Source organism: Acipenser ruthenus, unplaced genomic scaffold, assembly GCF_902713425.1.
Source record: "Acipenser ruthenus unplaced genomic scaffold, fAciRut3.2 maternal haplotype, whole genome shotgun sequence".
Lineage (NCBI taxonomy): Eukaryota > Metazoa > Chordata > Actinopteri > Acipenseriformes > Acipenseridae > Acipenser > Acipenser ruthenus.
In genome coordinates, this window is record NW_026707488.1 from 8651 (window position 1) to 25662 (window position 17012).

The 17012-nt window shown below is 49.8% G+C and overlaps 1 non-coding gene across 1 annotated transcript; it reads left to right on the plus strand.

Annotated features, from left to right (window-relative positions):
• The first annotated feature begins 15550 nt into the window (after window positions 1-15550).
• On the plus strand, window positions 15551-15705 carry LOC131727455 (5.8S ribosomal RNA). The gene has a single exon (XR_009322177.1). It is a non-coding gene; the product is annotated as a 5.8S ribosomal RNA (ribosomal RNA).
• The last annotated feature ends 1307 nt before the right edge of the window (window positions 15706-17012 follow it).

Genomic DNA, 17012 nt, shown 5'->3' on the forward strand with positions numbered 1-17012 from the left:
TTATCAGCGTTATCCTCCTCTGCAGAGACATCAGGCTCATTTTCCGAAAAATCGGAGCTATACAGGTCCTCTTTAAGACTCCCATCTTCATCCTGCTGTTCCTCTGTTCCCTCTTTGCTGACTTCCTCCTCCCTTTCGACATCCTGCTGTTGTGTTACTCTCTGTCATTTAACTATATTGGTATACAAATCTGGGCAAGTTTTGAAAACATGGCCCTCTTCCCCACACAGATTGCATTGTTTTTCCTCATGGCAGAGAGCAGTTACATGCGGCCCTCCACAGTTCTTGCATTTAGTTACAGAACAATTCACAGCCAGGTGTCCCAGTTGTCCACAGTTACGACACAGCTTCGGCATCCCATTGTATACAACAAACCCACAAGCTGCCACCAAAGTCACATTACTGGGAAGGTGACGCATTCCATCGATGCGAGGCTGGCATCATTGGGCGGTGCGAGGCTGGCATCCTTGGGCGGTGCGAGGCAGGCATCCTTGGGCGGTGCGAGGCAGGCATCCTTGGGCGGTGCGAGGCAGGCATCCTTGGGCGGTGCGAGGCAGGCATCCTTGGGCGGTGCGAGGCTGGCATCCTTGGGCGGTGCGAGGCAGGCATCCTTGGGCGGTGCGAGGCAGGCATCCTTGGGCGGTGCGAGGCAGGCATCCTTGGGCGGTGCGAGGCAGGCATCCTTGGGCAGAGCAAGGCAGCAGGTATTCACCTTCTGCTGGTGGAGGTGGGAGGGGCACGCAGTCCTCCCACGGTGGTGGAGATGGAACCAGCAGGTATTCACCCTCTGCTGGTGGAGGTGGGACTGGTAAACTGTCCTCCCACGGCGCTTGAGACGGAACCAGCAGGCATTCACCCTCTGCTGGTGGAGCTGGGAGGGGCAAGCAGTCCTCCCACGGCGGCTGAGGCGGAACCAGCAGGCATTCACCCTCTGCTGGTGGAAGCAGCAGAGACAGAGGCAGCTCCTGCTGCTCTGCTCCTGGCGGTGGAGGTGGCGGAGGCAGAGGCAGCTCCCGCTGCTCTGCTCCTGGCGGTGGAGGTGGCGGAGGCAGAGGCAGCTCCCGCTGCTCTGCTCCTGGCGGTGGAGGTGGCGGAGGCAGAGGCAGCTCCCGCTGCTCTGCTCCTGGTGGTGGCAGAGGCAGCTCCCGCTGCTCTGCTCCTGGCGGTGGAGGTGGCGGAGGCAGAGGCAACTCCCGCTGCTCTGCTCCTGGCTCCTGGAGGCGTTGTTTGTCCCACACAGGACACTATATGTGACCGAGCAGCTGTTGCAGTGACGTGTGGGTAGTAATGTCACGGACCAGGAAGTAACAGTAAACAAAAGGCAATGGATGGAATGGTGGAACCGCTTTATTAAATAATAAAACGAAACAAAAGGTTTAAACCAACAACAAAACAACACAACAAACAAAAAGGCGCATTGGCCAAACAAATATAACTAAACAAATAAGCGTGCTGGTTTTACTCAGCAGTTGTTTACACTCTTTCTCGCTCAAAACCTGTCTCACCTCTGACACTCCCCCGAGCACGGACAGCTGCAGATTCTTATACAGTGACCATCTCCCGATTAGCAACAATTAATCAATGAATTAACTCTGGAGATGGTCACCATCTGCACGAGTTTATTAAATTACTGCTGTGGATGGGACTACCCATCCACGCTACTAAGCAAAACAAAACAATCGACTACGCCGTCAATATATAAATACAAAACAATACCCACGGCGCGTCGCCGTCATCTATACATAAATACCGATAATAATAATAATAATACAAAACAAATACAAAATAACACAGGGACAGAGGGGGAAACCCCGTTCTAAAAGTAAATAAATACGTACAGGGCTGCTTGCCCTGTTACACTTGTATATAATGAGAAACGTTCAACAGCTCAGAAACGCCATAATAGAATCCAATGCCTTTACAAATGTGTTCTGAAACTGTTCATTTTTCTCTCAAATGCAGTTCTCAAAAAATGGTTTTGCCTACTTTTTTATTATTATTATTTTTTCCAGAGTAAGACCAAAAGGCAAACATCCAGGAAATAGGTAAACACCGCTACAGCGCTTGAACTGTCTCAACAAACGTTTAGCTCTAAAACGTGTACATTGAAAGTCTATTAACAGCTTTAACACAATCATCTGTGTTCCAATAGCGGTTTATCCACAGGGTGATCAATAAAGTGACTGCTGGCTTTGTTCACATATTAACAAGACATTTCAGGATTCACGCATATTCTGAACAAGCACACTAGAATATGGTAGTGAAAGTGTCAGAAGGCGACGGGAAGGGGGGTTCGCAGAAGTCTGCAGTCCTTACCCACCTCTTGCTTAGCGAAGCAATAATTTAGAAGTAGCCGACTACGCCAGTATGGATTGTAACCATGCACACAATAAATATAACATTAGGTTGAAAAAAGAAAACTCTATATATGCCTAAGTTGTTCAATGGTTTATTAAACAATTAAAACAGAAAGAAACACATACAGTACTTCATGAAATGAGTAGGGGGCCTCTTCCTAACAGCTATCTAATCCTGAGGGGGTTACAACTACGTCCTACCTGCAGCTTTGGCCAAGTTCTCCCCTGCTTTATCGTAAGCAAAATTTAACTTTGCTTGGTGAGTCTGTACCCACTCACTAACATCCTGTCTGTTCTTCTCAGTAGCGGTACCAAAAATCATATCAACCGGTAGTCTAGCATGTTGACCAAACATTAGGAAGAACGGAGCATACCCCGTAGAGGCATGGATGGAGTTATTATACGCATGGACTAGTTCCAGCAAATACTCATGCCATCTTTCCTGTTTCTCTGCTGCTAACGTACCTAACAGATTGAGGCGGGTCTGGTTAAAACATTTGCAACCGCCTTTCCCCGGGGGGTGGTATGGCGTATTGCGGCTCTTACGGCACCCATAATATTCACACAGTTCCTTAATCAGGAGAGACTCAAAATTTGCACCTTGATCAGCATGGAACCTCTCTGGACACCCAAAGGATCAAATTACTTGGTGCCAGAGTGCATGGCCGACAGTAGTTGCGGTTTGATCTTGGGTGGGAACCACCCATGCAAATTTTGAAAATAAATCTGTGATCACTAACAAGTTCTTAAACTGATCGCTCGGCCTACTCAAATTCAAAAAGTCCATGCTCACTATCTCCAATGGGGCACTTACTTGAATGGGGAGTAGAGGAACCTTTCCCTCCGGCTTTCATTTCCTTAGGAGACAGCGGGAGCAGGCTTCTAGCCAACGGAGAGCATCAGCTTCCATTCCAGGCCAATAGAAAGCTTTCTTCAAGATAGACAACGTATTTTCATTTCCCTGATGGCTCGTCTGTTCATGGCAGATAGGTAAGTTTCTGCTTCAAGTAATTTTAAATTAACTACATTCAGGAACCTTGTAAGGTGGTGTTTGAATTCGGTGAGGCAGTGTGTGATTAATACCAGGTGAGTGTGGTTAAATTGAATAGAAGTTGATTTGCTATCTGATTGGTTTCCACACAGTTTAGTTTTTTCTTTTCCTACCCAGTTGTTATATTAATCAGACAGGCTAGTTGTGCGCCAGCAAACCGAAGAGCCTCAACAAAAGAGCCGGGAGTCTAGCTGTGGCAGTCTAGCTGTGGGAGTCTAGCTGTGGGAGTCCAGCAAGGGTAGTCCTGCGCCGAGACACTGTTGGAATAGATCCGAACCTAACAGCGCTCTGGAAGATGCCATCTACTAGTCAGGTCTGCACCCTCCACCCCACCGCTCCCACTCTGCCTATTTGTCTCCCCTGTCCTGCTATGACTGTCTTTCACATCCCTGTTCTGTCCTCTAGTCCTCGTCCTCGTCCTCTGCCCTCTCTCCGCTGCTGCTCCTCCAACCCCTCTAACCTCATCCCTCTACCTCTCCCCCCCTCCCGCACACTCTCTGGTGCACTCTGGAACTGTCACTCTTCTGCTAACAAAGCTGATTTCATCTCTGCCTTTGCCTCCCACCTCTCTCTCGATTTCCTTGCTCTCACTGAAACCTGGCTGTCCCCTGATAACACTGTAACTCCTGCTGCCCTGTCCTCTCTCTATGTCCTGTCCCATACCCCGCATCTCACTGGACGGGGAGGTGGGACTGGTCTTCTCCTCTCTCCCTCCTTACTCTCATCGCTCTCTGTTAACACCTTTGAATTTCATGCTGGCAACTAACCTCTCCCTGTCAACTCCTGCTAATTGTACTGTACCGTCCCCCTGGACCTCTCGCTCACTTTCTCGATGAACTCGACTATCTACTCTCCTCCCTCTGTCTATCCCAACTGTCCTGTTAGGTGACTTCAATATCCATCTCTCCAACCCCAGCCACTCTGCTGGATTCTTCCCTCTCCTTCACTCCTTCGACTTCTGTCTCTCTCCATCCCCCCCTACCCACAAAGCTGGCCGTCAACTGGACCTCACCTTCTCCAGGGCCTGCTGCCCCTCCACCCTCTCTGTCACCCCCTGGACCTCTCTGATCACTATTTCATCTCTTTTTCTCTGTCTCTCCCCTCTTTCCCTGCTCCTCCTACCCCAATTGTCACCTCTCGCTGTAACCTCCGCTCTCTCTCCCCCTCTGTCCTTGCCTCCACTGCTCTCTCTCACCTCCCTCCCATCGACTCCTGCTCACAACTCTTTGCAGACTCTGTTACCTCCACCCTCTTCTCCTCCCTCGACTCCCTCTGTCCGCTCACCTCCCGACCTGCTCGCCCCTTCCCTCCCCAACCCTGGCTCTCCTCTGGACTCCTCTCAGCAAGAACCACACTGTGATCTGCTGAAAAGAAATGGAAGAGAACCAAACTCCCTGCTGCCCTAGATCTCTACCGCACTCTCCTCTCCTCCTTCTCCTCTAGTCTCTCCTCTGCTAAATGTACTTATTTCCAATCTGTAATCCAAGCCTCCACTAACAACCCACGTAAACTATTCTCTACCTTTTCCTCCCTCCTAAACTCTCCCCCCTCCTCCTCCCTCCTCTATCTCCTCTGATGACTTTGCCTCTTCTCTTCTAAAATCTCAGATATCCGCAAACTCTTTAACTCCTCTCTCTCCCCCGCACCCCCTCCCGCTCCAAACCCTACACCCACTGCATCCCCTACTAACTCACCCTCCTTCTCCATCTTCTCTTCCCTCTCAGACTCTGACCTCTCCTCCCTGCTCCAGGGTCACAAACCCACCACGTGTGCCCTAGACCTCCTCCCCACTCACCTCTCTGCTTCCCTTCATCTCCTCCCTTCTCAACAAGCCTCTATCACTCCCCTCCTCAAAAAACCTACCCTCGACTCCACCTCCCTCCAGAGCTACCGTCCTGTCTCCCTCCTACCCTTCCTCTCCAAAACCCTTGAGTGGGCTGTACACCGCCAGCTCTCTGCTTTCCTGTCCAACCACTCTCTGCTTGACCCTCTCCAATCTGGCTTCCGCTCTGCTCACTCCACTGAAACCGCCCTCCTGTCTGTCACTAATTCACTAAACTCTGCCCGAGCTGCCTCTCTTTCCTCTATCCTAATTCTCCTCGACCTCTCTGCTGCCTTTGACACTGTCGATCACTCAATTCTACTATCCTCTCTCGCTGACCTGGGAATCTCTGGCACTGTTCTGGCCTGTTTCTCCTCCTACCTCTCCAACCACACTTACCAGGTAACCTGGCGTGGCGCAACCTCCACACCTCGCCCTCTCTCAACAGGAGTCCCCCAAGGGTCAGTCTTAGGTCCTCTCCTGTTCTCTCTCTACACCCGCTCCATGGGCCCCCTCTTCACATCCTATGGTTTCTGATGATGCTCAGATTTTCCTCTCCTTCCCCACCTCTGACTCCACCATCCCCTCCTGTATCTCTACCTGTCTGTCTGCTATCTCCTCCTGGATGCACTCGCATCACCTCAAACTCAACCTCTCTAAATCTGACCTCCTGTTCTTTCCCTCCTCCTCCTCCTCCCCCTCCTTTGATCTCTCTATCTCCGTTCCTCTGGAATCTACCACACTCTCTCCCTCCTCCTCAGCTAAGAACCTCAGAGTCACCCTGGACCCCTGCCTCTCTTATTCCCGGCACATCTTCACTCTGGCACGCACTTGCCGATTTCACCCTGAACAACATACGAAGATTCCGACCCTTCCTCACCAACTACGTCACCCAGCTCCTGTTCCAGGCCCTGGTACTCTCACGCCTAGACTACTGCAACTCCCTCCTGGCTGGCCTCCCTGCGTCCGCCACCCGTCCGCTCCAGCTCATCCAGAACTCCGCTGCTCGCCTAGTGTTCTCTCTGCCTCGCTTCTCCCACGCAACTCCACTGCTCCACTCACTCCACTGGCTCTTGATCACCGCTCGCATCCAGTTCAAGACTATTGTACTAGCCTACAGATGCCTTGACCAGACTGCACACAGCTACCTCCAGACCCTCATCTTTCCCTACACCCCCACTCGACCTCTCCGCTCCTCCTGCACTGGAAGACTGGTTCTACCTCCTATACGCTCCCCTGCCTCCAGAGCCCACTCCTTCTCCACCCTCGCCCCGCAGTGGTGGAATGACCCTCCTACAGATGTCAGGACTACCCAGTCCCTGACCACCTTCCGGCGCCTCCTCAAGACTCACCCTTCAGACAGCACCTGTTGAACTCCTCTTTTTTCCCTCTGGACACTTATCACCCTCCCTTAAATGTACTTTACTTGTTCTTATCTGCCCCCTATTTTACTGCATTTAATCCTGTACTTTAGAGTACTGTAATATGTCAATTGTTATTTAATCTGTAGTATTTTGTATTTAATTATATCCTGATATAACTATCACTGACACTGTTATCTGCTCCTTTATTGAATAGTATTTTGTCATACTTGTACTTGCTAGAACCAAAGTCATTGTATTTATCTTGCTCTTAATTGTATTATTACTTGTACTGTGATCCTTGAAATGTATTTTTGTTTACGACTGTAAGTCGCCCTGGATAAGGGCTTCTGCTAAGAAATAAATAATAATAATAATAATGGTACTCCTCTTTGAACGTGTGGGTTGTAGTGCATAGTGACTGGGTGATGCAGGTGCTCCAGAGAAAGACAAACACAAAGTTCACGGTTCAAGTTCCTTTTTATTCCTTGAACAGGAATTAAATAATAAAGCTGGCTCTCCCCAGCAATGGGTATTGCCAGCGCCAAAACAAGGGGTTGCAGTCCCGAAATAATAATCCCAAAACACAAACGCAACACAAACACAGACACGTCTCCGGACAGTGAGTGCTCGAGTGCAGGTGCGGTGCTGGATACAGTGATGCCGGGTAAGTGCAGGTGCGGTGAAGTCCGGGTGAATCGCTGGCCTCGGGCTGCAGCTCCCAGATCCGTGCTTACTCAGTCTAACAGACAAAACACACACGATTACAACAACAAACCAAACACTTAATCTCCTTCCAAACAGTCCTCGTTTCCTCACATCAACCACAACAAAGGAACCGATTATGGCGTCACGTCACCCTAAAGTACCCTCAGCCCCGCCCCCTCCGATAGCTAGTTCAATCACGTCTCCTCCAATTCATGAATGAAACTTTGCCTACCGTACTAGGGCGGGGACTCCTGGTACCGTGACGCCATCCCTTTCCTGAATGGCTGGCTTCCGACTGCCCCCGGAATGAACTGCCGAAACATTCAGTATGGGGCACGCAATTCCTGCTGTACAGTGCTCTCAGAGGTCGAGAGGGAGATTGTTGATTCAGATTCATTCGCTCTTTGTCACATATCCCACCGCTCATAGTGAAGCCGAAGGAACACTCGGCTGAATCTACCTTGCCCATTACACCCCCCTCCCAGGAAAAGTAATCCACATTTTGATGATCTCTCCTGGCACGATGTGTCATGAAATACATGAATGGTTGCAGCGCCAGATACCACCGAGTTATCCGGGCGTTGCTATCCTCCAGTGACAAGACTGAATGAATGACCCAAGAGGTAATAGCGTAAGGTTTGAGTGGCCCATTTAATGGCCAGACATTCCTTTTCTATGACGGAGTAGTTGCGCTCCCGAGGGAGCATTTTTTTGCTTATATACAGGATAGGGTGTTCTACTCCATCGACCCGCTGGGACAAGACCGCCCCCAGACCAACATCCGAAGCGTCGGTGTGGAGGAGGAATTCCTTATCAAAATCTGGTGTGATCAGGGCGGGGGCTTGGCAGAGTCGTTGCTTAATGGTATCAAAAGCCCCCTGACACTCTCCTGTCCATTTAATTAAATTTGGTGCGCTCTTCTTAGTGAGGTTCACTAGAGGGTTTACCACTGTGGCGTACTCGGGGATGAATCGACGGCAATAACCGGCCAACCCCAAGAAAGACCTCACCTGGGACTTGGTTTTCGGGATTGCCGCGTCCATCAAAGCCTGGACTTTGGTGGCGATGGGTTTCACCTGCCCATGTCCCATAATAAATCCCAAATATTGTGTTTCTTCTTTGGCAAATGCACATTTACCCAAGTTGGCTGTCAGCCGGGCTACCCTCAGAGACTGCAAGACGGCTGCGACCCTAGCCAAATGCTCCCGCCAGGTGGAGCTGTAAATCACCACATCATCAATATACGCTGCTGCATATTCACGATGTGGGCGTAAAACCTGGTCCATTAGTCTCTGAAAGGCAGCGGGCTCACCATGTAGCCCAAACGGCATGGTTGTGAAATGAAACAGACCATCAGGGGTAAAAAATGCAGTTTTCTCACGTGATCTGCTGGTTAAGGGGATCTGCCAGTATCCCTTCATCAGGTCCAAAGTCGAAATGAACCTCGCCGTTCCCAGTCTGTTGAGAAGCTTGTCGACCCGAGGCATGGGATATGTATCGAACTTGGCAATAGCGTTCACCTTGCGGAAATCAACACAGAAGCGGTTGGTGCCGTCCTTTTTGGCCACTATCACAATTGGACTGCACCACTCGCTCCTGGAAGGCTCAATCACCCCAAGCTCGAGCATCCCCCGCACCTCTTTATGAACGCCACCTCGTCGACTTTCCGGGATCCGGTAGGGTCTCTCTCGCACTGTGACACCTGGCGGAGAGACAATGTCATATTCAACGAGATTAGTTCTGCCGGGCACATCAGAAAAAACATCACTGAATTCCTCAATTAACCTGCACAGATCTCTCTGGTGATCTGGGAGCAACTGTTCCCCCATTGGAATGTTCTGTATGCTAGGAGCCTCTATACAGGGTCCAAAATCATCCTCTACCTCGCCTGGGGCTATAAATAAGGCTTCCCTTGCCTGCCAGGGCTTTAATAAATTGACATGGTAGATTTCCCGTTCATTACGGCAATCGGGCTGCCGAATTTCATAATTCACTTTCCCTATAGCCCGAATCACCTCATATGGCCCCTGCCATTTAGCATATAGCTTGCATTCCGACGTGGGAAGAAGCAGCATTACCTTGTCTCCTGGCCGAAAGGTCCGAATCTGTGCATTTTGGTTGTAATGCTGCTGCTGCCGGTGCTGAGCCAATTTTAGATTGTCCTGGGCCAAACGACCGACCAAATCCAGGCGATCACGGAGTAGGAGCACATGCTGCACTACGCTTTTGGACGAGCCTTTGTTCTTCCCACCCCTCTCTCAACAGATCGAGGATGCCGCGAGGCTGTCGGCCGTACAAGAGCTCAAAGGGGGAGAACCCTGTTGAACTCTGCGGCACCTCTCTCACTGCAAACAGGAGGTAGGGCAGAAGCGATGCCCAATGTTTCTGTTCCTGATTCACAAATCGTCTCAGCATCTGCTTTGTTTGGTTAAAACGTTCCACCAAACCGTCTGACTGTGGATGATAAACAGATGTCCGGATGGGACGTATTTTTAACATTTTATACACTTGCTGTAGTGTTCGAGACAGAAAGTTAGTTCCATGATCAGTCAGAATCTCTTTGGGGATCCCTACTCTCGACATAATCTGCACTAGTTCTTTGGCTATTGCAGCGGCACTCGTAGACTTCAAAGGAACTGCCTCCGGGTATCGCGTTGCATAATCCACCACTACTAACATGTGCGTATACCCGGAGTCAGAATGTAGCAAAGGGCCCACTATGTCCTTTGCAATGCGCTCAAAGGGAGTGGAAATTATTGGCAGTGGGACCAAAGGAGCGGGGCGCACTCGACCCGGTGCTACTCGCTGGCAGTCTGGGCAGGTGGCTACATATTTCGACATTTCACTATGAAGCCCTACCCAATAAAATCGAGCCAATATGCGTTCCCTCGTCTTGTCGGCTCCCAAGTGTCCTGCAAAGGGGATGTCATGCGCCAGCCTCAAGACCTCAGGCCGACAGGACGGAGGAACCATCAATTGTGTTACAGGCTGTCCTGTGCCCGGGGCAGGGTTTACCCTAAACAGTAATTGCCCCTTGATAATGAAGTGCGGATATACCAGCACCTTCAACATCCTTACCTTCAATAGACCGGACCTGTCCCCAAGCGTGCACCAGTGTATAACAGATTTCTTAAGCTGAATTGCTAAAACACTTTGTTCCAAAGAATTAACAGAAGTTAAAAATATCTTTACAAAAAAGATAAAACAACGCAAAATATAAGATTTATTACTTATCCAGCCAATAGCGAAACAATATACAATTAACCCTCAGGTCTTATGTAAATAGTAATTAATAAGTCTGGCAACCCCTGACAAAAGATAATCAAAATCCACTACAATAAAAGGTAACTCATATTTTTCTGAGTTAGCTATATAAATATAAGTAACTCAGAAAATACTATTTGTATAGGGATATAATAAAAATCAAGACAATAATATCACAACCCAGGAGTATACTGACTATATTGGCAGAGTTTAACAATTATATGCACCCTTTAGATATTAACACCACCGAGAGAAAAACAACACTTATACAGATTTTAGAGATTTATATCCCTTCACCCAGCAATAAGAGTAACTAACAATTACAGGTTAGAGACCCAATAATATAATCCACTCAAGGGATAGCACAGAAAAAAATAATAATGTTCAAAAACAAAAAAGTCTTAATCCAAAGATCCAAAAAACTCAAACAAGAAAAAAAAACAAATGTCCCAAAAAACAAAACAAAACAAAAAATGGCCATTCAAAATTGTAATCCAACAGCAGCAGAAAAAAGAAAAAAACAAAACCCAAAAAGGATTGATCTCACCCAATTCTACTGTTCAGGTCCATGGTGATGAAAACTTCTTAATAGAGCTGCAATGTTCCTTTTAATCCATGCTTGAGAGAAAAAAAAAAACTCGCACCAGCGATTGACAATAGTGCGTTCAAACCAAAACCAATACAAATATAGAAAAAGAGAACACGACTAGCAAACGAAAGTATCAAAGCAAAACAAAACATTAAACTTACTATTAAAGACAAAACAAACGTTAGTAAAGCCGAGTAAAAGATAATGTCCATGAAAAGACTGAATATCTAATCCTAAACAAAGGAAACTACATCTTAAAAATCAATAGACATACTAAAACCCAGACTAACGAAATAGATAAAGAAATAAATAAACTTAGCCAAAGGTTCCAAAAGAACGGCAAGTCTTGAGAGCACCAGCTGAGAACAAAGAACTCCCCAAAAGAATTTTCTACCATCTTTTAAATTACCCGGCTACCAGTCAGGAAACGAGACCTGTGTAAAAAAAACTATGGGACAGAAAGGGACAGAATTGAAAAAAGCGTAGCAGTAATTCCAAGTGAAAAAATTAAGCAAGGCAATCTTAGTCAAATAACTACTGCTAACCACATCATATATATTAAAAGATCTGATCAAATAAAATACTTGACAGATATATATATTTTTTTTTTAGAAATGGATAGTATTCAAAAGTATATTTAATTTGTTAGAATCACAGAATATAGAACATAGGAAGTAAAGAAGTAACACGGCCAGACCATCTGCAATTCAGGTACGAATTAAACAGGTGTTGTGCTTATTACAACTCATTGTGTGACAGTCATCACAAGTGTGGGGTTGTTTTTCTGGTCCCACACTAGGTCCGCGCTTGAGCCCCACATGTCCGGTACATTGAGAGGGGCTGGAGTAACATCTGCCCTGGATGGCCCAGTAACCTCGCCCTCTCGGTCACACTGCGTACCGACTCCCTTTGAGTGGCGTTTGATACCATCCGCTCTTTCTCCCACCAGTCCCCAGCCTCGTTTCAGAGACGCACCTTCCCATTTTTCGATCCGTCTCTCTTTCTTTGTTTTCCTAGGACGAAAAAGGGAAGAGAACAAACAGGTCAGCTTGCCGGGGAAAAATCTCACCAATCGTTTCCCCTGCTCTGCCACGGTTACGTGTGCGGTCGGGGCTGCCTTTTGGATTAATTGCCGATACTGTGGCCTGTCCCGGCCCAGAATTACGAGGTGCGGCAGCCTTTCCACCACCCCCACTGTGAGATGGCGTTGTGTCTGACCTATCGACACGTATGCTTTTAGGGTGGGATATGTCGCCGTGTCTCCATGGATGCAGGAGATCGCCACCTTGCCTTGTGGCTGCCACGACATACCGCCTAAGAGAGACGTTTGAATTAAGGTCTGTGCACACCCTGAGTCCACTAAAGCCTGGGTACTCACATTAACAATCACCACATCAATAATACAAGGCCCCTCCCAACCATTTCCCCGTTCCTTACCTGCTTCAGATGCCAGATAGCATGTCACCACGTTGCACTCCATTGCCGAGGGGCACATGCGGGCGATGTGTCCAGGTTCATGGCACCTAAAACAGACAATACTAGGGGCAGAAGGCACTGGGGTTAGCGATCTGTCCCGCTGCTGATAAGGCAGCGGGTCAGGGGTAGCAAATCTACCGCAGCTGGGGGCCAACCGCTGCCTCCATGGTGAGGAGGTGGGTCGGCCCATTGGGATCGGTGGTTTGGCCGGTCGGGGTCCCAGGGGAGGAGAAGGTGTTGGTGGTACTGCGGGCGCTGCTCCTCGGCTGGTGAGAGGAAGAAGAGGGGTCAGTAGTCCTGTTTTGATGGAGACCCGGGAGTCCTCAAAGTTCTCCGCCAGTTTGACGACAGCCTCCAGGGTGTCGGGGTTGTGACGCCGTATCCAGTCCTGTGTCTCCGTGCTGACCACATGGCAGAACTGCTCCAGGACTATTGCCTCGCACATCTGTGCACCGGTCTTTTGTGGAGGGCTAAGCCATTGCACCATGTGGTCACACAGTTTCTGGGCAACCACCCTGGGACGGGTCTCCCGTGGTCTCCGGTATTCCCGGAAACTCAGCCAATGGGTTTCCCCCGTGATGTTGAGGCGTTGTAGGATGGCCCGCTTGACTAGGTCGTACTGGCTAGCCTCCTCGTCAGTCATGGCTTGGTACGCTGCCTGAGCCTCCCCGCTCAGACAGGGACCCAATTGACTGGCCCAGTACTCCTTTGGCCAATGCGCAGTGGTGGCCAACCGCTCAAAGGCAACCAAGAACGCCTTGGGGTCATCCTCTGCTGTCATCTTCTGTGCCCGTGCCTTAGGGGGCGCCATCACGGGTGCCGCTGGTGCCTGGCGTGCGTTCCCGAGTCCGACCCTCTCAATCAGCGCAGTGTATCTCTCCTCCTTTTGCCCCTCCTCCGTCTCCCATCTCTGTTCCAGCGCTTGCAACAGCGCAGTGAGCGTGGCAACGTCCATCTCCCGTACTGACACCACGTGTGACCGTGTGGGTTGTAGTGCGTGGTGACTGGGTGATGCAGGTGCTCTAGACAGGGACAAACACAAAGTTCACGGTTCAAGTTCCTTTTTATTCCTTGAACAGTAATTAAATAATAAAGCTGGCTCTACCCAGCAATGGGTATTGCTAGCGCCAAAACAAGGGGTTGCAGTCCCGAAATAATAATCCCAAAACACAAACACAACACAAACACAGACACGTCTCCGGACAGTGAGTGCTCGAGTGCAGGTGCGGTGCTGGATACAGTGATGCCGGTTAAGTGCAGGTGCGGTGAAGTCCGGGTGAATCGCTGGCCTCAGGCTGCAGCTCCCAGATCCGTGCTTAATCAGTCTGACAAAGACAAAACACACACGGTTGCAAAAACAAACAAAACACTTCTCTCCTTCCAAACAGTCCTCGTTTCCTCCCATCAACCACAACAAAGGAACCAATTATGGTGTCACGTCCCCCTAAAGTACCCTCAGCCTCGCCCCCTCCGATAGCTAGTTCAGTCACGTATCCTCCAATTCATGAATGAAACTTTGCTTACCGTACTAGGGCGGGGACTCCTAGTACTCCTTTGTCACAGATGCATGCATTTATCAGATCAAAAACCTAACCTGGGTCTTGCTCCCGGCCGCTTTTGGTGACTCTGGATAACCTCGAGCCGATCGCACGTCCCTGGTGGCGGCGATGATTCATTCCTGCCCAACTTTCGATGGTACTTTATACGCCTACCATGGTGATCACAGGTAACGGGGAATCAGGGTTCGATTCCGGAGAGGGAGCCTGAGAAACGGCTACCACATCCAAGGAAGGCAGCAGGTGTGCAAATTACCCACTCCCGGCACGGGGAGGTAGTGACGAAAAATAACAACACAGGACTCTTTCGAGGCCCTGTAATTGGAATGAGTACATGTGACCGAGCAGCTGTTGAGTGGTGTGTGTGGTGACGTCACGGACCAGGAAGTACCAGAAACAAAACAATGGATGGGCGGGTGAAGCTGAACGCTATTGCGCTCAGCGTATTTATTAAATAATAAAACGAAACAAAAGATTTAAACAAACAAAACACAAAACAAAAAGGCGCGTTGGCCAAACAAATAGAAACAAATAAGCGTGCTGGTTTTACCACCAGCATGATACTTAGCAGTTGTTTTTTAAATGTAGTTTCTCTCTCTCCTCACTCTCTCTGCTCCCCGTACTCTCCTCTGTACACCCCCGAGCACAGACAGCTGCAGGTTCTTATATTCTGGCCCGAGGGGTTAACTAACTGTTAATTATCTTATTACCCCTCGGCCGCAGTCTGCAGTCTGCACGTTATTCCCATGACCCGCCGAGCAGCCTCCAGGAAACCAAAGTGTTTGGGTTCCGGGGGGAGTATTGTTGCAAAGCTGAAACTTAAAGGAATTGACGGAAGGGCACCACCAGGAGTGGAGCCTGCGGCTTAATTTGACTCAACATGGGGAACCTCACCCGGCCCGGACACAGGAAGGATTGACTGATTGATAGCTCTTTCTCTATTCTGTGGGTGGTGGTGCATGGGGGAGGGTGTCTCTCCGTCGCCCTTTCCTCGCGTCGGCCCTTACCTTGACCTCTCTCGTCATTCTCGCGCGCCAACCGTCTCGCAGTAGCGCCCTTCAACCCGTCGCATTCCCTTCGAGGGGAAGAGCGCGGCGGGTTCGGCAGTGGTCTTGGAATTGCAGCCACTCGACTCAGTCCCAAACCTCCCAGCACCTGGCTCGGGCTCGGTCACTGTCCCCTCGAAACTCCAGGTACCTGTCGCCTCCGGGCGGAAGGTCTAACGATTCCGTGGAAGATCTTCCGCGGATCTTCCCCTCCGAGCGCCTGGCCCCATAAAATTCTGCTCGCTTGGTTTTCGACTGTTGCCCGGCCCCATCGGTGACCCAGCCCGGGCTGGGGTCAAAGCGGACGAAACACACACGACTATTCTTGGCGGTGGATCACTTGGCTCGTGCATCGATGAAGAACGCAGCTAAGTGCGAGAATTAATGTGAATTGCAGGACACATTGATCATCGACACTTCGAACGCACCTTGCGGCCCTGGGTTCACTCCCGGGGCTACGTCTGTCTGAGGGTCGTTTTGCCATCAATCGCCTGCCCGGGGCGCAGAGTCTCGGTGCTCTGCTCTCGCGGTCTGGCATGGCTGGGGCCGTTGCAGGGGACGCTCCGCGCTCCCCTTCGTCCCCCTAAAAGCAGACCCAGAGGTTAACCCGGCTGCGCAAAGCCTCATGCTGCCCCGGGGACCCAGTGGGGGCGGCGGACGTGGAATGCTCCACGTGGCTGTCGGTGGAGACATGTGACCCAGCCCTCTCGGACGCGCTGCCACGCCCCGCCGTCTCAACGTTCGGTTTCCTTTGTCAGCGCGCGCCGTTCCCCTGTAAAACTCCCTTCGGGCCAATGGCACTCTCGTGTCGTCGAGCGGCCAAACCTAGCGCGTGCGCTCTCTCTCTCCTTCTCCCTCTCCCTCCTTCTGTCTCGGAGGTTTGGGGCTGGGGCGCTGGGGGCTGGCGCACTCGGGCAGCCTCCGAATACGACCTCAGATCAGGCGAGACAACCCGCGTCGCCGAGTGGTGTGCGTTCACGCCCAATGGGTCGGCGGCGACATCGGCTACCCACCCGATCAGTCTTGAAACACGGACCAAGGAGTCTAACATGTGCGCGAGTCAACGGGTTCTTCCGAAAACCCGGGGCGCAATAAAAGTGAGGTGCCCTGGCGCTCGCCAATTTACAGCACAAAATCAACCTTTGCAGCTGAAATCAAAAATTATAAAATGCTATTTGCATTTTAATTTAAATTAAAAAAAGAGGGCAACCAGGGAACCTCTTGATCTGCAGTCAAATGCTCCACCACTGAGCTATACCCCGACTCCAACAACGCCATTTTCTACCAAGCACAACCAACGGTGCCGAGCTGTCAGTTTCAGGAATGCAACCTGTCAAGGCGCGTGATTTTTTACCTCGTATCTCGCAACAAATTCCTGTGGCGCAATTGGTCAGTGTGTTTGGCTCTTAACCCTTTAAGGACCAAGATCGTGTCAACACCACATCATACTGAAATTTCAAATTGAAAGCCACAGCTTGCCTTGCCAGACGGCTTTGACAGATTATTTAAGAAAAGCTATAACGTTCCCCAGTGTTCTGAAAACAAGGACACCAATTCCAAGATGCAACGGTAACAAATTGATTTTTAGTGCATTGTTATAGGAAGAGAGTCAAATACAGCCAAAAAAACGCTTGGTCCTTAAATAGTTTAGCAAACGGTTGGTTGCTTGTGTAACAGGTCTTTATATACATATAGCTAAATTTATGTTAATAATTTGACTACGCCACCTTGTGGTTGGTTCCCACACAAACTCTTTTATCCAGGAGAAACCAAGCAATCATA